At 32.6% G+C, this 23,074-nt stretch overlaps 1 protein-coding gene across 4 annotated transcripts in view; it reads right to left on the bottom strand.

Moving 5' to 3' along the window:
- The window catches only part of LOC126746511 (neurexin-1), a 336,936-nt gene extending 322,480 nt beyond the window's left edge, over nucleotides 1-14,456 (bottom strand). For all 4 annotated transcript variants that reach the window (XR_007663913.1, XM_050454829.1, XM_050454818.1 and 1 more), the window contains exon 1: nucleotides 14,321-14,456. The gene's annotated coding sequence lies outside the window, so the exon portion shown is untranslated. The remainder of the gene's footprint in view (nucleotides 1-14,320) is intronic.
- Nucleotides 14,457-23,074: the final 8,618 nt, after the last annotated feature.

The raw sequence follows: 23,074 nt of genomic DNA, 5'->3' as shown, positions 1-23,074 counted from the left end.
ATTTTTGTCGCAGAATGTGTCAAATCCAGATTTAAAAATATTAGCGGCGGGAAATCTTAACTTTTCTGCGATGTTAATGTTTATCATAGGAAATATCATAATCTAGAATTATTATTTGTTAATGTTTTGTGTTGTGTTCCAACAGTTACTGCTAGCCGTTTGCACTTATAAAAAGATATATAAATTTAGTGATGAATGCTCATCTTTACTATAATTATTATTTACGAAGATGTTATTATATAATTTTCTTAATTCATATCTATATGTGAGTTTGTCCTGACTGACTGATAAGGGGTAAAAAATGGGAAAATTGTTACCTGTGACCTCGAGAACTAAGGGGGCGTGGCTTCGGAGTTTGAACGGAGACTACCCGCACCAACGAGTCGCAGGCATCAACTTAAGAAAAAAAAATTAACTACAACAATGTTTTTTATAACGTAGGCCCCGGATACGAACGAACTTTTTGAAATTCCACCGATAAGGGGTGTTAGCGATATGATAAATATCGCATAGCGGCATAAAATTGATTAATAAATACGATTGAAAAAGTGCCTCTGTATTATTTATATTTTGGTAGACATAACAACAAGGCGGGTCCATGCGAGACTGATACCCGAGAGGTGACTTGACTCAGTCTTACCGCTCGCTCTCCATCTAACGAATCATTTTTAAGATTATTTGTGTCTTTTTTGTGGTTTTATAATAATTATATTATATTAATCGCGCCCCTTGACCTCAAGAAAAACGGCGTGGCAATTTGTGGGTTGCATGTACTATCAATGAGGCGAGGCTTCGGATTTTATTTTTGTGTATTGTGGGTTGCATTTACTATTATTTGAGGCCTTCTTCGACTTTTCTTTTATTTTCACGCGAGCAACGCCGCGGGCATTCAGCTAGTGTTTCATAAAAACCGTATATCTGTCACTGCTGTACCTGAAAATGTTGGCCCAGGGAGCTAATTTTGAGCATTTTGTGACAAATGTCACAATAAATCTATAAAACACCAGAAATTATTATTTATGGCCTTACATAATGTACTTAATGAATAAAAATCAAGCGTTTCTTGTTTTCTATTTAAAGGTTAAAATAAACAAATAATAACATAGCAAAGAAAAAACTGACAATTAATGACAGGTGAAGAAATTTGCAAAATAGGTAAATACGTTTTAACTTTTTTGCGAATTTCCGCTTTTTCGCGTAGACGAATTTCGCTTTTATGTGTATGGGTAAAATATGCGAATGTGCGACATAAAAACTGCCTGTCAAAAATTCGCAAAATTCGCCCTAATCAGAATGAAGCTTAATGCAGGGCTTCTAAAAAGACGCTAAGACTTTCCAAACGGCTAAACTGATATTTCAACCGAAGGTGAAAACCTGTTTTACCGACAATGCTATGACGTTCTAGGGCAGAAGTTTTTTTCACATGCAGTCTTGTTTTGCAAATAAGGAGCATATATAATACTTTGTCCTTAATCAACACCCACTCAAAGACAGTTGTAGAGGTGTTATTGCCTTAATACATTATTTAATTAAGTACGTCTTGCGAAAAGACACACTCTAAACTTTCATAACAAAAAATGAAAAGGAAAAAACGTTATTACCGACTGCGCCATCTTATTGAATTTCAATTGAGATAATAATAAGGTTTGAATGAAATAATTAATATCACACAAATAACGTCACACAACTAATTGAAGCGTTCGGACGAAAAACGGTCTATGTTACAAATTATCAAAAATCGAGGTTTGGTTTGAATAACGGTCTATGTGACATCAACTTTGATTACGGATAGCCGCTGTGATCGTTGATACTTAACCCAATGATTATGTTTTATGGTTCAGTGCGAATAGTTATCGTTTGGTTACATTGTAGTGTGTGTAGTTTATTTAGATTATGGAAAACGGGATAGAAAGATCCAATACTGTTCGGTTTTCACCTACTGATATTCGTAGACTCAATAAATCAAAAAGAAATACCAGGCAGATAAATGCAGAAACTTGGAAGGATGTGTCTATAGAAAAAATCGCAGAGATGCGGGTCTTGAATACACGTTAAGGAAGACAAAAACATTAGTTCCTGCTAAGACCGCTCCTACAAATGTAAGTTGAAATAAGAAAAAATTATATTAATTAACCGACTTAAAAAAAAAGAACTAAGTAAAAGATTTTTTTTTACAAATTAATTACCTACATGTTTAGTATAATATTATTGAAGTCGGTGCCAAGCAAATGTATCAAATCATTAAACTTATAATAGGTTCCAGATTTCAAAACAGCTTTTTAAAATGGTACTTGCTTGTCACAGACTTCAATAATATCTAGACTTGTAGGTAATTAATTTGTAAAAAATATGTGCTACTTTTTAGTTCCTTTTTTTTAAAGTCGGTTAATTAAAAAAAATTCCATAAATCCCTATAGGAAAAATCATATATCTTTTGACGTACGTCATCACTGATACCATGCGCATTATTATGGCATTTGCTGGTGACACTATTATTATGTGCAACAAAAGTTATATGATTTTTCCTCGGATTTTTCCTATACAGTGAGAATTTTTACCTTAGTTTCATAGAAAAAACATGCAATGAAATAAAGTTGTGAAATAAAGTGCATTACGAATTGTAGCCTACAATCCACAACCAAAAAATTCAAACTAATCAAAATTGAAATTCACACATTCAAAAAATACATTAATAAGTAAAGCTGAATTTTCTCGTCTATTAAATATATTTTAAACGTGAAATATTTTTGATTTGTTTTGACATTTATCAAAAACTTTGTGTTTATCACCTGACAATGACTTTACCTTATGAAAAATCATATTGTTTGTGTGCAGGTGTTATATTGTCGGTATTATAATATTATATTTTTCTATGGAACATTTTGAATGACTCAACTTTTTTTCATTACATGTTTTTTTCCATGGAACACAAGCAAAGATTCACGCTGTATATGTATAGATTTACTATTTATGTTATTTTTTAAAGGTAAACATATGCAGCAAATCTTGTAAGCAAATGTGCTTACATTTCACCCTTGATATGAGAAAAGATCTCTTAAAGTTCTTCTATTTACATTCGTATGATGAGCAGTCGGCGTTTTTAACAAAATGTATCAGAATGAAGGAGCCAAAAAGAAGAAGAGCTGGAAAAACAGATGCTACATCGTTACAGTTGTGCACTTTCACGTACTTCATAAATAACAAGAAAGTATGCAAAACTACGTTACTCGACGTGTTCAAAATCACTCATAGACGAATCCAAACTTTACAAAATAAACTCAAACTCGGTGTTTATATTCCTTTAGATCAGAGAGGCAAGCATCATAATAGACCAAAAGCGATTCTACACGAGAGTAGGAACTTGGTTATGGAACATATTAACAAATTTTCAAGGCAAGAGTCACACTATTCTCGTGGTAAAACACTGATTTGTCAAAAATGTATAGATGTTTCCAAACTGAATATCCTAATATTGCTGTAAGTAAAACGTATTATGACACAGTTTTTAAGCAAATGAATTTGCGTTTTGGTGCTCCTAGATCAGATAAGTGTAAAATATGCGATGAATTCTATATACAACTAGCTTCTGCAAAATCAGAGGAAAATACAGCAGGAAAGTGACTTACATCAAAGTAGAGCCTCTATGGGATATCAAGAACTTAAAGCGGACATAGTTAAATCTAAAGTAAATAACTCATCTACTATCGTCCTTTGTGTTGATATGCAGCAGGTTCTATTTTGCCCGACATTATCCCACTCAGATATATTCTACCAAAGGCAACTTAGCTGCTATAACTTTGCTATACATAATATGGGAACTAGCAAAGTGGCAATGCACTTATGGTACGAGTGCATCGCAGGAAGAGGCTCTACAGAAATAGCATCTTGCATAATCAAGTATGTTACAATGAACTATAGCCAGTTTATAGATGGAGAAGAACGCAAGTTAATTGTTTGGTCTGATCGTTGCGTAGGGCAAAATAATAACTGAAGGATATTAAACACCTTCTGCTATCTTGCAAAATGTGGATACTTTACCGAGATTAACCAAAATTTCTCTCCTTGGGTCACAGTTTTCTGCCTTGTGATCGAGATTTTGCCATAATCGAGAAAGCAAAGAAAAGTGCAAAGGTATATGTACCCTCTGAGTGGAAGTGTGAAAATTGCTGACGCTAAAGTGAATGAACCTTTTGATGTTATAGAAATGAGCCAAAATGATTTTAAAGACCTAACCTCTATTGAAGAACACCTACCAAAAAATAGAAGTTCCTCAAAATTACAAAGCACCTCTGGATGAAATATGACCTTGATGATCTCTACACTATTTACGGTCGAGCAAGTCATAATGTCATAAGACCCTGGGAGTCATTTAAGATTTTTAAAGAAAATTGGGAAGGTAACAAAGCCTGCAGATTTACAACCAGTGTACAATGCACCATTGCCCATTACGAAAAATAAAAAAAAAGATTTAATAAAAATGATTCCATATATGAATAGTCAATATGCAGACTTTTATAGAGCACTGATTTCTGTTTGTTTTTCATTATTGAAATCTGTTCTTTTGTTTATTTTAAAAATATTTTAACTTACACAATTAAAATAACATGTAATAATTTTTGTTTATTAAATTTTTTCAAAAAACGATTTGTACTTTTATGTGTGGAATAACGGTCTATGTTACATTTTCACTCATAAAATTTCAAAAAATGCAACAAAATGTTAAAACTCGCCTTTTCTCGAAAATATCAAGTTGTGGACCCAAAAGATGGCCATTCAAACCATTTGCAAAGATGATTTCTACGTTAATAGAAGCCACGCCCACATAAATGAAATTGAAGGATTTTTACCGACAAACAAAACGACGTCGCTTAAACGTATTTTTAAAGATGCTTCGAATATCGGCTCGCAATCATTCCATAATGCGATATCTCTATATGCGATTAGTTCTTCATCGCGAGGTCGGCCACCGCAATCTGAAAGAGAAATAAATCTCTTCAGAACCAAGAAAAGCCCTACACCTGCCGTGACGTGTGAAAAGAGCTCGTAAATCAAAGGGCACTTTTACAGCAGGGAAGGAGAAATAGGTTAGATCGTGCACATATGTACAAAAAATGCTAAAAAACACCGGTGAGATGTAGCGAGCCGAGTAGGTTGTCTAAGAATTAACGAAGTATTCTTTGAAACTGACAGAGCGAGAAGAGTCTTCTGACTGTCAAGCACGAACTTAATAAATATACCTGGACTGCCAATTCAATGAAAAGTAAATGGCCACTACTAGGGAGCCGCCATTTTGATTGTGTCCTTTCGATGTTGGTCACTCTGACAAATTTTAATTGTAGGGAAACAAAACAACGTTTTTGAAAGGTCATGTCTAAAAAAATTCAACATTTAGAAAGTTACATATAGGTAAGAATTTAAGATAGTTGCGTTAGATCTGTGATTTTTCTTGTACTTCTTTAAGAATTTCGTTAAAATTTATGAAAGAAAGTGATCCTAACCTAAAATGAGACAAAGTTTTAATCAACTTGTAATAGATGCATGCACTTTAAAATATTTGTTTTATTATTCTGATAATCTTGAATCTTATAAATCTAAACTTAAACTTGAATCTTATAAATCCTCATACCATGAAAATGATGACGTTCATTTAAATTTTTGCTTGTATTTACTTAACAAATTCAAAAACACTTTTATATTCTTTCTATTTTTACTATTACGAGTTTTACTATACTTCGATGTACAGTGTTTCCACATTAATATATTAATAAGGTAAAACCGTCTATAAAAATCAAAATATAGATGATTTTATGAGGGTTTGTAATTAGCAAGGGCTTATATTAAAAATATACTATTTTATCATAAACAACACAGACAGACAATTCACAATAATTCGCTTATGAGTGAACCAAATACTTTTAAATAAAGATGGTGGAACATTATTCACGTATTAAATGAGGAGGAAGATACATCGCTTGTTCCAGACGATATACCCAAGCATCGTTTACAAATCGCCAAAAAATAGGCAATCCGCTATATTTACACGTCAAACGTCAGCGTCGTCAACTTCCGTTATTTAATATACAGTGTGACCCATTTGTTTTTGGGTCACCCTGATAAAAAGTTTATTTTTGGTACGATTTTGCTCGGGTTTTTTTTTAATGTTAGGTCCAGAAAAACTGCATCATTATAACAAAAAAAATTCTGCCATGCAAATTCCAAGGCCTACTATAATGTCAGTTTTTAAGGGCCAAATTTTAGGAAACCATGCTAGGCATTTTTTTAGCAAAAAATTGTGCACACCACTGGATTTGGCATCCCCCAAAACGGCCTTATACCAAATTTCACCAAAAAATATTAAATAATAACAATTTTATGATAAAAAAAAGAAATGCGCTTTACTTCTAAATTGCCTCTAAAAATTATTGAAATATTGAATTGTCACATTTAACATCTAACTATCAAAAGTGGTAATAGAACGTGTTTAGATAGTATTAGTAATCATGGAAAATTTAAATTTAAGAGAAAAAATTGAAATTGTTCGTCTTGTCGGTGGTAACACGCGTTCGATGAGAGAAGCTGCCAGAGAATTTAATATTAGGCATCCTGACCAGTAAGTCTAAGTTCTGTGCAACGTGTTAATACAATTTTCAATGAAACAGGATCTGTTTCGAAAAATCTACTTAAAAATAGACATAATGGACGGCGTGGGCTCAGAAGAAATGAAAATTACATTTTGGAATATTTTAACGGCAATCCTCGAAGTAGTGTCAGAACGGCTAGTTTGGTCCTTAACATCCCCAGAGAAAGTATAAAAAGATGTTTGCAAAAAAATAACATAAAAGCATTTAAGCCAACATTTTTGCACACCTTAGAGGATGGTGACCAGGCAAGAAGATTAGAGTTTTGCTATTGGCTCCAGGGAGAATATTTAAACAACAGAAACTTTCTAGATGAAATCCTTTTTAGCGATGAAGCCACTTTTGCCACAAATGGCGTAGTCTCCAGTCAAAATTGCCGCCACTGGTCCGTGCAGAATCCAGAAGTTATAATAAATGCAAGGAGACAGTATTCGCAAAAAATTAACGTGTGGTGTGGAATACTAAGCGACAAAATTATTAGCCCTTTTTTCTTTAATGGTAATTTGAATACAATTGAATTTTTGAATTTTCTTGAGAATGAATTTTCGAACACATTAGAAGATTTACCCTTAAGATATCACCTTAATTTGAAGTTTCAATTAGATGGTTGTCCTGTCCATAATGCTCGTTTAGTAAGAGACTGGTTAAATCAACATTTTGAAAACTGTTGGATAGGACAAAACAGTTCTTTCGTTGAGTGGCCACCGAGATCCCCTAACTTAACGCCACTCGATTTTTTTTTCTGGGGCTTACTTAAAGAAAAAGTGTACAAATCAAGACCTCAAAATTTAAAAGATCTACAAGTCAGAATATTTCAGGTTTGTTCAGAAATTACTCCAGAGCAAGTCCGTAAAGTTATTTTAAATGTAGGCAAAAGGAATGTAAAATGCATAGAAAACAATGGTGGATTAGTAGAAATTTCAAAAAAATTTAGTAGCGGTTAATTTTTAAATTGTTATAAAATTGTTATGTTAATTAAAAATAAACATATGCTTAATATTAAATTAAGCATATGTTTATACTTGTGTCCATTTGTTTTTTCTTTTTTAATTTAAAAATTGTTATTATACTCTACCAAATTTTAATCTGTAAACTGTCTTTTAAATGTTTTGTATCTAATTGTACTTATCAAACTCCTACATATTTTTAATTTTAATGTTTTAATTTACTTTGGGATATAATTACAAATAGTTAGATTGTTACGATTTAGTGATTAGCGTGCTTTTGTTCATAGAAAACTTTGTATTTCTTAATAATAAAGTATATTCTTATCTATCTTATCTTAAGTCTTATATTTTAATTTGGGTGGGGTTGGTAAATATTAAGGTAAGTTCCGTAACTTGTGGCGGTTACCGTTCCATAACTATACAATTTCTGAAATTTGGTTTGGTTATGAAATGTGGTTCCTGAGAAATTGGTTGCAAATGTCAACCGAAACGACCGATCATTTTTTTCGGTACCTTCGGTTATTCCTACGGATGTCGTGGATTAAACCTATTTATATTCTGAGTTTAATCTACGACATCCGGAAATTCTGTGTTTGTTGAAATTATGTCTTGATCTTGATATAATGGAGGTATGTATTTATATATTTTTTAAAAAGGTACAAACCCCCACTTTTGAAAAAACACTTACGCACAGGACCCATTTCCTCATCGTTGCTACTACTAGAGCTTTCATCACTACTTAGGAGCAGGACCTCAAATATAGCAACAGCATTTGCATTTGCATTCATTATTGGTATTATAAATAATAATAGGTACCTATAACACAAAAATGGAATTTATAACCTAATACCAACAAACGAAAACAAGACAAAGGACTCACATGAAACCCGAGCGATCCATTTTAAACCGATATTTTCAGAAACCGTAAAAATACCGCTTCTAACCGACGATTCACCAAGGTTAGGTTACAGAACTTACCCTTACAGTTTTAGTTAAGTTTTAGTTACAGTTTAAGTCCAAAATAGTTTACAGAAAAAATATAATTCGAAAAGAGGCCTTTTTTATACATTTTTTCAAATATCAAAAAACTTATTTTCTGTTTATCTGTTCTTATTTATATTCCTGAAGGAAATATTTTTTAATTTTTGTTATTTACATTACTACCTGTTAGTCTAGATACCATTTCTATTGAAACATTTCAAACGTTTTTAATCGCCGCGCCAGCTGTTCTCTGGAGACTGGAGTATACCCAAATTCAGCCTGCTGAAAAATTTAATGTTAACCAGTCACCCGTCTCTAGAGTGGGTTTGCACAAACTGGTAGCAACATTAGAAGGCCAGGCCAGGGTTGTGGAAGAGTTACAACGAACGATGATTTCTACGAATTCGTCCCTTGAGGCAATGGTTTATACTCGCACTTCTTCACAAAATGAGTTCCTGGAGCGTAACAATTTTATAGTCAAATAAGTCAAAACACAATCAGGAGAAGGCTAGCGAAGAGGCTAATGCCTGGTAGACCAGGTACTAGTACATTACTTACGACAGAGCATAAGAGACGAAGACTTTAATTCGCTGGTGAACACGTTGATTGGGAAAATGAAGATTGGGAAGATTGAGCAGATTATGTTTAGCAATGAATCCAGATACTGTATTTTTTCTAACGATGGACACAATTGAATGTACCGAAGGCCAGGAGAACGATATGCGCACTTCAATATAGTAGGAACCGTTAGTTATGGTGGCAGGTCAGTAATGGTATGGGGCGGGATTAATATAGAAAGTCGCACAGAATTAGTACTTGTAGATAGAAGCCGGCTTACTACACAGAAGTACATTACAGACATTTTAGAAGATCACGTGGTCCCATTTGCCCCCTATGTTGAAGATGTTGAATTTCCTGTTTATACACTATAATGCGCGACTACACGTGACAAGGATGGTATCGGAGTATCTTGAAGAAGTCTAAATCGCTATCATGGATTGGCCAGCCAGAAGCCTGGATATAAATCCAATAAAGCACATGTGGGAAATCATAGAGAGACGACTGCGACACTTGCCAAGACCCGCAAACAATTTAAATGACCTTTATTTGAGATTGATAGAAATTTAAGGTCAGATAGACCAAGATCAAAGTACCAAGTGCCCTAACTTTCAATAAGATGGATCATTGTCAAGCTGTTATAAACACCAGAGGGGAAAATACACCATACTATAGTAAATTAATATTAATTAATAATACTAAATTCACCACAAAATTCATAATTTTTATGTCAAAACATATAAAGTCGCCAATTTTCAAGACGATACTGCTTAAAAATCACAAAATTATTAAGAAATTTCAAATTAAAATTCCAACTTTAAATACCCTGTATCTCGTAAACCTGCAACATTTGTATAAGATATGTTAAGCTCAATCGCCATATTTTGGTGTGTAGTATCTCCAGTTCAGAGATTGCCCATTCTTAATGAATCACCCTGTATATCATTCTATATAATAAAAAATTCCTTAAACCAGTGGGTTAATTTTTTTTTAACATAATTTAAGAAATTAATTAATAATCAATTTTTATTAATATTTAATTTTTATAAATTAATTCTTAGGAGTTTTAGTACATGCCAACTTTTTCACTTCTTCGAGTCTAGAATTATTGATTATATAAATATATAATCTACTAATTATTAAAATTTAGCTATTTTATCTCGATTTATATTATATTCATTTCATTTATATTTTTTTTTGCAAAATAAATTTTCTCAAATAACTTACAAGACTCTGATTAAAATAAATAAAATGATAGATTATGATTAATAATTGCTTAGGATCTTGGGACGTTCCATTTTAATAATTCTTTTTTTCATGTTTGTAATATAACCTATAAAACCTCCATGCGAAAAAGATATAATTTTCCTGTATGATTATTAGAAAAAAAGAAGTTGATGATGGTTCCTAAAAAACGAAACGTCGAGTGAAAATCGCAGAATTCTTAAACCAAAAAAAAATTATTTCCTGCGTATGTTTAAAAAACTTTGCAATTTTAAGTTTATGACTTTTATAAAAATTTCCTTAGAAAAATATTAGTCATACAATGAAAAAATAAGAAAAAAATATTAATTACTTAAAATAATTCTTATATAAATTCCTTATTTTGCAGCGTCATTTAAATTGATTTTTCAGCTCAAAAAAGAAAAACACAATTCAAAAGTCTTGTTTTTTAGGGTAAAAGAAATTAATTCTTCATTTTAAACTAATCTTTAAAATTTAACATTAATCTTATTTTGGTCTTTTGATCTTAAAATCTGATATTTTATTTTATTAGTTTTTTTTGTATAATCCTTAGTACTTGAGCGTAAACTTATCATTTTTCATTATGTTCATGTTTTGTAAGCTTACATTTTTGGTCCTTCGAGCTGAAAAATAGTTTTTCATTTAAACTCATTTATATTTTATGAAAATTTAAATCTCAGTCCACTAAACTAGAATATATTGACAATATTTCCAAAAAAATAAGTAAAGTTTCAAAAAAAAATCAATCTAGTTTATTTTTATCTCTCAAAGTCTTTCTGGCAGTTTTTATACAGATTTTATTTCACTATAATTTTAATTTTTTATTATTGAATATTTGATTTTTCCAGCCGGGATCAATTTCTCTATTAACTCACCTACAGGTGTTATTCATGTTATTCAAAAGTCTATTGCTGTGAATAATTTTGCTAACACCTTTAATCTTGTTCATTGTAATCACATGCTAAACTATAATAATAGACTATTGGATCTTGTTTTATCTAACTTCACCTGTACTGTTTCGCGTAGTGACGTGCCTTTTGTCTTGGAGGATTTGCATCACCCTGCACTGGAAATTAATTTTACTGTCTCAGGCCAACGTGTCCATAATTTTAAGCTTAATAAAAACTTATCTCATTCTTTTAATTTTAGAAAGGCCAACTTCCATCTCCTTTATGACTCGATCCTTGATGCTGACTGGTCTACTGTGTATTTATCCTCTAACGTTAATGATGCATGTGGAGCCCTATATGATATATTGAATGGCAAATTTGCCGCACACATTCCTCTTAAGCAGCAACGTAAAAGAAGATTTCCAAATTATTATTCTCGAGAGTTGATTAAGAACATTTATAGGAAAGAAAAGGCTTTCAAGGACTTTAAAATGTACAATTCTCCATTCTTTCAAAGTAAATTCCATTCTCTTAGACGCCTTATCAAACTACAAATACGCAATGAATATAAGTTGTATATATCAAACACCGAAAGGAATATTTCTTTGGACCCATCTAGCTTTTGGAATTTTATTGGCTCTAAGAAGGCTGGCATCAGGATTCCTGGTATGATGAGGCTACCCGATGACGTGGTAATTAAAGATCTACAAGACATAGTTGATGCTTTTGCACTGTTCTTTGGTGAGGCATTTATACAATCAAATTTCATTAACCATTCGTCGACGTCTGATAATGTGCCCCACTTTGACATTTCCAACGTTGATGCTTCCCAGATTATTTTGGCTAGTAAAAAACTCAAAAATAAGTTAACATCTGGTCTAGACGGTGTACCTAGCTTTTTGGTTAAAGATTGCAGAGCATTGGTGTTCTGGCTGATCCGCTGACCTACATTTTCAACTTAATACTGTGAACAAAACAAATTCCTGAAATTTGGAAGACTGCTAAAATAATACCTATTTTAAAAGCTGGGGACTCTGATTAAATCGTGAACTACAGGCCAATCTCATTACTCTGTAACTTCTCAAAAAAAATTTCGAAATTATCCTGAATCGGTCGCTATTTAGTCACGCAAAAGAATTCATCTCTGTAGACCAGCATGGATTTTTTAGCGGGCGATCTTGTGTTACTAACTTATCCTGTCTGTCTAGCCACATCTGTGAATCACTTGATATTAATACTCAAGTCGATGTTATTTATACCGACTTCCAAAAAGCCTTTGATCGGATAGATCACTATATTTTGCTGCATAAATTAACTCAGTATGGTCTCCTGTTTAGTTTTTTTATAAATGACTTGATTGAGTCACTCACTTGTCATAGGATGGCTTTTGCCGATGATTTGAAGCTATATTTAAATGTATATGGTTTGGAGGATTGTGTTTTTCTTCAGAACTGTCTAAATACATTGGAGGTATGGTGCGCTGTTAACAGGTTAGGCTTGAATACGGCTAAATATAGTGTGGTCAGTTACTCTAGATCAAAAACACCCTTAAATTTTAATTACTTTTTTAATGATACTATTTTGAGTAGATTAGATACTATTTAGAGAGATTAAATTACTGATCTTGGTATCACTTTTGACTCTGAATTTACATTCGTTCCACACTTCAACAACATAGTCAAGTCAGCCCTGAGAAGGCTTGGGTTCATAATTAGAAGTTCTCAGAGTTTTACTCTGGAATCTACATTAAGACTGCTTTTCTGTTGCTTTGTGAGATCAAAACTGGAGTTTGGCTGCATTATATGGAACCCGCTCTATCAGAATCATGTTGGTCTCCTTGAATCTGTTCAGCGTAGATTTGCTAAATTTTTGGCCTTCAGGCAGGATGGCATATATCCGGTAAGAGGGTTTGATCATCGGCAACTATCGGAATGCTTCAATCTACATCCATTACATCTCAAAAGAATGATCTTCTCTGTAAAATTCCTGCATGGGTTACTGAATGGATTCATTGATAGTCCTGTACTTTTTTCTGGTGTACGTTTCATTTCGTTGCCTAGGCTTAATGCTAGACATCCCCTAACATTCTTTCTGCCAAGGCCTCATACTAACATCCTGTTGAAATCGCCACTATATACAATATGCGCTATATTTAATCGGATCTGTCACATGTGCGATATAAATTTCTCTCCGGTTCATGTGATTGTCGATATCTTGGTGGATCATTACTCTTGGGATTAAGACCCATGTGTTTAAGTTATAGTCAGTAGGTATATTGCAGTTAATTTAATTTAATTTAATTTAATTTTGTTGAATATGTGATTATCTTGTTAAACTTTTATAATTGGGTTTTTATATCATATTAATAGTTATTTATTCTAATTTTTTGGATAACTTTTGAGACTGTGACTTTACTTTACTTTTTTCTTTTCTTTTCATTCTTTTAGGTTTGTTTGTGTGTGTTTTTTTAACTATATTTTTCATTGTTTTGCAACTGTTTTATTGGGCAAGTTGGCTGTTGGAAATAAAGGCTTATTATTATTATTATTATTATTATTAAATTTGTTGGTCTTATGACATAAGAAATCGAATTTACCATATAAAAATACAACTGACATTTTACTCCATATCTCTTGAACTAACAAATATATCATAATAAATCCGATATTAGTTAACAAAGCGGACAGCCTTTGAATATAATAACAGCAATTTTTCGGCTGAACCCAATAACAGCAAAGAGATTTCCAATCACTTGCGATCATTCGCCTAAAATAAATCGAAAAATTTAAGTGGAAACTCAAACATCAGAGCGTTGCCTTCAAATAGCCCCCTCAGAGCGCAAAATCCTTAAAACATTCTTTTACAATTTAAGTAAATTTTAGTACAAAAACGTGTCCCACTTTATCGCTCGACTTCGCTTACAAGTCACAATTAAAACTCCTCTTGGAGGATCAAAATAGCATTTTAATACCCTACACATAACCATTTAAAATCCATAAAGGCCCTTAATGGAAAATAAATGTGACAAGCATTAAGGCTCTCTATATATAACGTAACTCACCAGTAACTAGAGTATATCCATTGAAACGTCACTAATTCAATCACACACTGGGAGACACCATCAAAAACGATTCTAATGGAGGAAAATTGTATTGAAAAAAAAAGATTTTTTTTCTTCCCTATAATGTGGCGCCGCGGAGAAACAACTGCCGTCAGCACACGTCGTTCTAAATGCTCCTGCAGCGTTGACGTTGCCCGTTTAAGGGTTGAAACGGGGCGCAGGCGCGTCCTGCGCCATATTTCGGAGGTAAAAGTTGAACAAGGGCTAAGGGTTGTTCCTTCTTTAAGAAATATTGTATGTATTGCGCCTCATTTCGCTTTGTGGTCTACATAACATGATTGAGAGGCACGGGGATCGTAGTTCAGCTATATGTTGGTGTGTAACTCTTATTGTTCTTGATTAGGCTGAAAATATATGAGGTTTAAGGTTCTGAAAACTATATTTTACAACTGTTATTTATATTGTGATAGGCTGATGCGACAAAAAATTTTTTTTTAGTTTTTATAAGAATTTTTGCAGCATAAGAATTACTCAATCACTAAACCATAATGATAATTCATTACCTTTTCCACTCTATGTATTTAACTGTTGTCTTTTTATGTGAAATGTATTAATATTGCCTCCAAAAGGATGGGAATAAAATTAGTACCAATTAGTACAACAAAATTTTTAAAAACAGATAAACACACTTGAAATATATACATACACGGAACAGTTAAAATCTCAAAGTGATTAAAAAGCGATCTAGGAAGTTTTAGGGGTTACTCCCGCCATACATCTAATAACTTGCTTTTGACCAATAAATACGCCAGACACGCATACGCTGAAAAATCCGAGAATTGGATCCCATAAAGAATCCTAGAGGGGATTATGGCTTGGTATACACAAACTAACTGGTTTTTATCTATTAAGGACCTAATATTTCTTATGGCATAACAAAGGCTACCTAATTTTAATGCCAAATCATTGCAATGTGCCTCCCATGACAGAGTGCCATCTAGTATCAGGCCAAGAGACTTTATTGTTTGTTGATGTTGCAAGAAACTACCATTATTTCTTAAATGTATGTCAAAATCAAGATTTAATTGACCCCGATGAGTGCCATATAATTTGTTTTCTTGGTATTGAGAAAAAGTTCATTTAGAGCCCAGGTAACAATTTGCAGTCACCTAAGTTGAGATTATTCTTATTTTCACTAGTTGCAACGTTGTTTTTAGTGCAAAATTTAGTTGATTTTGCAACGACGTTTATTTTCAACCAAACTTCGATGTACGGCACCTGCAATCGCAACTGTTGTAAAATTGCTATTTTTACAACGTATTTTTTTACTATAGATGGTAGCAGTAGTAATTTACGCCTAAAACAACGTTGTGCAGAAGTGTACAATTTTTCGAATTAAAAACCTAGTAAGAACAACGTTACCTCATCGTTAGCGAATGGGTATTACATTGCCTTTTCTGTGTCAGTCGTGTCAAAAAAATCGTCTGTGTTAAGCATTTTTCGCTGTAGAGGGAGCTTTTTGATATGTTTGAAGAAATTTAGGAAGAAGATGAAAAACAAAGATAGAGAGAATAAGAGGAAGAAAAAACATTCAATTCAACATAACCTACTTAATGGTGGCTACACACACAACTGCAAGCTTGACAAGCATGCTTTAACAAGCTTCAGTTTATGCCGCGAAAATGTCTGATTCAGACGATACCTTGCTTGCTTTGGCCGCTTTTTACCTTATCCGTAGGAAGAAAATGCGAAAAAAGAAACGTGATGATGGTGTAAAGAGTGGTTACTGAAAAGAAGAACCTATTCCCATATTAATTTATTGTCTGAATTAAGGATATATCCGCGTGATTGGCATAATTATCTCAGAATAAGTGAAGAAACTTACCTGAAGCTTTTGTCTCTTGTAACACCTTTAATTAAAAAGCAAGATACGATTATGAGACAAGCTATAACTCCCCACGAAAGATTAACAGCAACATTACGATTTCTCGCAACCGGAAGGAGCTATGAAGATCTTAAATATTCAACTATAATTTCACCACAAGCTCTGAGTTATATAATTCCTGAAACGTGCCAAGCTATCTACGAGGTGCTGAAAAGAGATTTTTTGAAGGTAAGTAAAATCCTTGTTGTTTATAAGTAATTTATTACAAAAGTTATAATTTCTAGTAGGTACAAAACAGAAAAATAATTCTCAAAAACAAAATATTAAAAATTTATTTTGCGAAATTTGAATAATACGAAGATAGGGACTGAAGGGAACTATCGCTTTTCTCACTTAAAGCAGATTGCAACTGAAAATATGTTGATCCAGACTGCTTGGAAAAACCATCGTTATTATTATTATTAATATGCTGACGAGATAAAGAAACATTCTTGGGCTCACTGTTACCAGATTGACAAATAGAATGTGTCTGAGTCAACTGACCTATTTCAGCCATAAAAAATTTCTCATTAATTATTTTTTCTGCTACCAATCTTTGAGTGTTATCTGGTATATCTATCATTTTTAGAGCCACGTTTTTTCCAAGAATATCGTATCTATCTTCTTTCGGCTTAGGTTTCTTAAAATGTTCAATTATTGTTTCTAGCACCACCTCTAGTCTCCACCTCTCTTAGTAGGTCTAGTAGAAGGCATTGTTTTCGGAGTTGATTGAACAGATGAAGTGGATGTGTCTTGTGCTGTTGAAGTAGTTGCTTCATTTCCTTGGCAAGATTTTTCTGAATCTTCTGTAAATGGAGTTGGTTGTTCTTCATTTTTTTCCTGAAAATTATAATAATAATAATAATAATAAAAATAGTTATTTATTCATGACAATTATATATCCTATTAGATATTAACATGTTACACGTTATATTTAGATAAAAATTGTGATGTAATAATGAGTGCCTATATTTCTTTTTAGTTTCCACAAAATGGACTGGATCACGATAGCGAGGGATTTTGAAAAGAGGTGGAATTTTCGACATTGCCTTGGCAGCCTATATGGGAAACATATCGAGATTGTTCCTCCAGCTGGAAGTGGTTCATTTTTTTAAAAATTATAAACATAGACATAGCATGGTGCTACTTGCTCTTGCAGATGCAAACTACAGAATATTTTTTTTTGATTTTGGTACGAATGGCAGAGTATCAGACGGGGGCGTTCGTCAAAAAACAGATTTTTTTAGGAAACTACAAAGTAATTCACTCAACATACCAAGAGAAGTAGAAGTCACTCACAGTTCACGTATACTGCCCTATGTTTTCGTTGCAGATGATGCTTTTTCTTTAAGGCCTGACATGTTAAAACCATTTGTACAGAGCGATTTAAACTGCATGAAAAAAAACTTTAACTACCGATTATCTACGAAGAGTACGACGAATTATAGAAAACGTATTTGGGATTTTGACAGCGCGTTTCCGAATTTTTCATACAGCCATCAATTTAAAATTAGAGCATATTGATGAAATAATTAAAGCAACTTGTGCTCTGCATATTATTTAATGTCAACTGTACGTGAAACCTACGCTCCTTCTGACTCTTTCCACTCTGAAAACATGGTACGGCACGTGTTGGATTAACACCAGAGAATTCCAATATGATTCCTCTACAAAGATCCCATATTGCTGGAGATATACCCTTTGATGCTAAACAAGTAAGACAACAATTCATGGAGTACTTCAGCATTGAAGGACAAGTTCCATGGCAGCAAAACTTTGTACATTAAAAAAAAAAACATTAAAAAAATATATACGTGTAATTAGGTTATATATTTTACTTTTTGTGTAAATAAAAAAAAATAGTTAGCTAAAAATCTAAAAGTTGTTTTTTGGTAGAACCTTATAATTCCCAAGAAATTTGTGTTTATATTATAAAAATTTATATAATAAACCTACCTCTGTATCATTCAAAGAATTTCTTGGAGTCTCTTGATCTGCCAAAAAGCTAAATAAGTGGTAGTACCATAGTGTAGGTTCATACAAGTCATCTGTGCCACTGCCGGAGCGATGAGATGCGTCAACTTTTTCCTTTTCTCTCCTATAATTCGTTCTGAAGGCATTTACCTTTTTAATAACGGCATCCTTATCGGCTTGGATGTCAATTAATTTATACTTATTAAGTAAGATTTTGTATGCTGCATCCTTCTTCGTCCTATCATGATATTCTGGTGATTTAATTCGCCAAAGACACGGCAGATTTTCGTATGTATAAATAAAATCTTCCAATAATTCTCGATTGCTCCTTTTTACATCGCTGGACATGATGATGGTGACGCTAGAGAAAAACAAAGCACAAGGTGGTTTGTTTTTGTCTGGTGACGCCGACCGACGTAGAACCATTCACGGTCACGGACTGACTAAATTGTACTACAAGCCGAATACATGCGGTACACGTACCGTTTCGCTTGCGTACGCATAGCTTGTCCAAGCTTGCATGATTCAAATTCAATCGATCATCAAGCGGCTTGCACAATTAAAATGCTTGCGCAAAATTTCCCTACAGTTTGCTTGTACAAAAAGATTGTTCATGCATACTTGTCAAGCTTGCAGTTGGGTGTGTAGCCACCTTTAATCTATATTTTTATTTTTATAATTCACTTTTTGCTTAGAATGATTGGGATTTATTATTTTCATTTTGCTTCAAAAAGTTAAGAGATATAAAGACTTTAAATATTCTAAATGCAACTTACTAAAGACTCAAGAAAAAACTTGCAATGGAAGCAAAAATGCCTATAACTAGCTTACCTGAAGTTGATATGGATTATGTAGAATCAATGGAAGTGGCGGAAGATAGCAGTGAAAAGGTTTGTATTAAATTTTACATATTTAAAGTTTAAAATACTGGGTTTACTTTTTGCAAATGGTTTCCTTCATGGTTGCTATATAATAATAATAATAATAATAATAATAATAATAATAATAATAATAATAATAATGACTTTTATTTCCAACAAATACATAGATATCAAAATAGTAATATATTTGTCATAGATTACCTAAATGTGGCGCAGTCTAGCTAGTAGCTACTCTACTGAACCATACATAGGAATCCTAAATATTAATTAATTATTAACTAATGTACAGTAAATACGTTATAATATATACATATCACATATTATAATATATATTTAGCCACATAATATATTATTCTACAGAGTCTCCACTGTTATATTACATCCATCAAAATTACTGGCAACCATTAACTCAGTCAGTAGGTACCTATACCATCTAATTATTCTATATAATACAATAGCCGCTCTAATTATATAAACAGATTAATATGTCCCTTAATGCGTTTTTTAAAATGAACTGATGGCAAAAAATTTAGGTGTCGCGGAATTTTGTTATAAAGATTCGCTATGTTATAACTAAAAGATCTTTTAAAAGTAGTTGTCGTGTGAAATGGAATTGTAATGACACTTGTATTACGAAGATCTAAGCTATGTATTTCAGAGCGAAACTTTATTTTTCGATATAAATAATCAGGACATTTTCTCGCAATTATCTTCTGAAATAAGACGACTGAGTGGAAAATACGTCTCTCATCCATTCTAAGCCATTGTAACTCCCTCAATTTAGCCGATACCCCTCGCTCCCCACCACGTAAACCTCCAATCAACCTCACACAGTGATTTTGAATCAGTTGGATTCGGTATATATCTCTTGCTAACAAACATGGTGCATAAATTACATCTGCAAAATTGAAATGGGATAGTACCAAAGAATCGCAAGGCAGTTTTTTCAAGGGAACTGTTTTTAAAAATCAGTTTTAAGTTTGAAAAAGCCTTCCTTATGCACATACTTACATGTTCACTAAACCTTAAACTCGAATCCACTATTAAACCTAAGTTCTTAGTGCAGTCCGTAAAGTTAAGTCTATTATTATTTAAAGTTAGTTGAATATCATGCAAATGTAAATTTTTTAACCGAGCTCTACCAAAAAGCATAACCTGGGACTTCAAGGGGTTTAGTTCCAAACAATGTTTATTAGAAACTGTAAGGAGTGTCTCTAGATCTTGATTCAATTGATTAATCGCTTCTACAATTTGATCTGGTCCAAAGGATTTATATACCTGTGTGTCATCAGCGTATAAATGCACGGTAGAATATTGCAAATGCTTTACCATCTGAAAAGTATATAATATAAAAAGCAAGGGCCCTAAAATGGATCCTTGTGGAACCCCAAATAGCAACTGTTCAGAATCTGAGACTTTGCCATTGACCTTCACTTTTTGGCTTCTACCCTGTAGATAACTTTTAATTAGTTTAATCGAGAAATCAGTGAAACCTAAATATTTTAAGATTGCTAGTAGAAGATCGTGATTTATTTTATCAAACGCCTTTGAATAGTCTAACAGGATTAAGACAGTTAAATTGTTGTTCTCGATACGATGAATTATATCGTCTGTAACTTTCAAAAGCGCAGTTGAACAACTGTAGCCTGGTCTAAATCCGGACTGTATTGTAGGCAATATGCCATTTTGTTGGACATAATCACGGATTTGATCGTTAAGGACCCGTTCTTAAATTTTTGATAGAAAGAAAGAAAGAAAGGAAGAAAATGTGCTATATTACGTAAGAATAATCTTGTGTACAAGCATCCTACAAGCTAAAAAAACAAAACACAAATACAATTTCAAAAATTGACAAAACAATGAACAAAATTAAACACAAGAAGACAAAACTTTTTGAACATACTTGAATTAAAGATAACTAAATAAAACAATCAATTACTAAATAAAGGTAAACGTGTTGAAAAAACTAGAGAAGAAAAAAGGAAAAAAAGAAAACTTTCCAACATGTCCAAGGTTAAAACCTATCATTAAAAAAGTCATCCAGGTTATAATATGCCTTAGCCAATAAAAGCGACTTTAATTCTCTTTTAAATTTCTTAACATCCGATATATGTCTAACACACAGAGGAACATGATTGTAAATTTTTTTACTTATGTAAATTAATGAGTTTTTGGTAACGGTTTTTTAGAGTAGGAAGAATACTTACAGGGCGCAAATATTTTAATTCCATAGGTTTATTTATCTTAGGCAGAGGAATAACAAGTGAGCACTTCCAATCATCTGGAAAGCAAGATGTCTCTATCGCATAGTTTACTAAGTTCACAATTACAGGAATAATTCTGGGACAACAAAGCAACAACATGTCAATACCAATGTCATCACATCCGGTGGCCTTGGAATTTATTTGAAATAAAGCATCTTTCACTTCTTCGGTAGTGGCCATCCTAAAACTGAAAACACACGAGTTCGATAAAATATTGTTCTGATAATAATTTAATAGCTGAGTTAATTTGTGGTATATTAACAAAATAATTATTAATGTCATTTACTGACCAACGGTCGATGGGAACTACCTTTTTAGATTTATCATAAACATTAAGATCCCTCATAAGTTTCCAATTTTCTTTAGAACCATTTCGTCTAATCTGACTATTAAGGAAAGCCTTTCGTTCCCGTTTATTTGTATCAGAAACGTAATTCCTCAGTTGCCTATAAGCTTCCCAATTTTCGGCAGTTTTATTTTTTTTATATTTGGTTAAACATTTATCTCGAAGTGACATTAAAAATTTTAGATTAGGGGTAATCCATGGGCTTTTCTTTTTTGTAATACGAGCCGTCCTTTTTGGAGCTTAAACATCAAAAATTTCAATTAAAATCGTGGTAAATGCGTGGACTTTCGAGTTAATATCCGGTAAATAATAAATTGTATCAAACGGAATAGTATGTAGTTTATCAAGAAACTCTGGCTTATTAAAATTTTTAAAATCTCTGTACGTATAAAAAAATGGCTTAAATTTTTTAATATCAACATCTAATTCAGATTTTACAAAAAAATTATCGGAAAAGTTAGAGTTTTTATCAACATTTAACGAACAGATTAAATTAGCTCCTGAACAAATCCAACAGAGTCTGTCCCGAGGGTCCATGGTGGGTAGGCTGTTCGACCCTTTGCTTTAGGCTTAAGGAATGTGAAATGAATGAGAAACGCTTTACATCGTTGGATAGGCTTGCCATATTTGCATTAAAATCCCCAATACATATAAAATTATCACATTCTGTTAACAACATAGAAACGTTTTCCTCAAACTCATCAAGAAAATTATTAAGATTATTACCAGGAGGCCTATAACAAACTCCACAAATATACACATTATGTTTAATTTTGTATTTTATCCATAACTGTTCTGCATGATTTTTACTTATACAATCAACTAGTTCAAAATTAATACAATCCTTAAGATAAAACATTACCCCTCCACCTCTATTTGTACTTCGATCGCTCCTAAATAAGTTGTAACCCGGGATTTGAATAATCTCGTTAGGAATTTGTTCAGTCAACCAGGTTTCTGATATTCCCACAATATCAAGATTGTGGTCTACAACGTATGTCTTAAAATTATTAAATTTTGGTACTAAGGAGCAAATATCCTACTTTATAGCCTTTCTTTACATAAGAGACCAACCAGTTTGAAAACAATGATAAATTTTATAAAGTGTTATTTTTTAGGATTTATATAGCAGCAGCAGCAGCAGCAATGAGAACTCAATGCAGCTATTCTAAATCTATGTATATGTATATTTTCGCAAATTCAATTTTTTTTGGAAGGAATATAGTATCTGCTACAGATACGCTTAATCTTTATGATATTCAACATTTAAAGCTTCTATATTTATAAAAAATTGTTATCCTATACTACAAAATAAAAACCACACTTAAAACGATTCTCATAAGTATTAAATAATGCCTTAAAAAA

Source organism: Anthonomus grandis, chromosome 2 (genome assembly GCF_022605725.1).
Source record: "Anthonomus grandis grandis chromosome 2, icAntGran1.3, whole genome shotgun sequence".
NCBI classification, from domain to species: Eukaryota; Metazoa; Arthropoda; class Insecta; order Coleoptera; family Curculionidae; genus Anthonomus; species Anthonomus grandis.
This window is presented reverse-complemented; position numbering and strand designations above follow the sequence as displayed.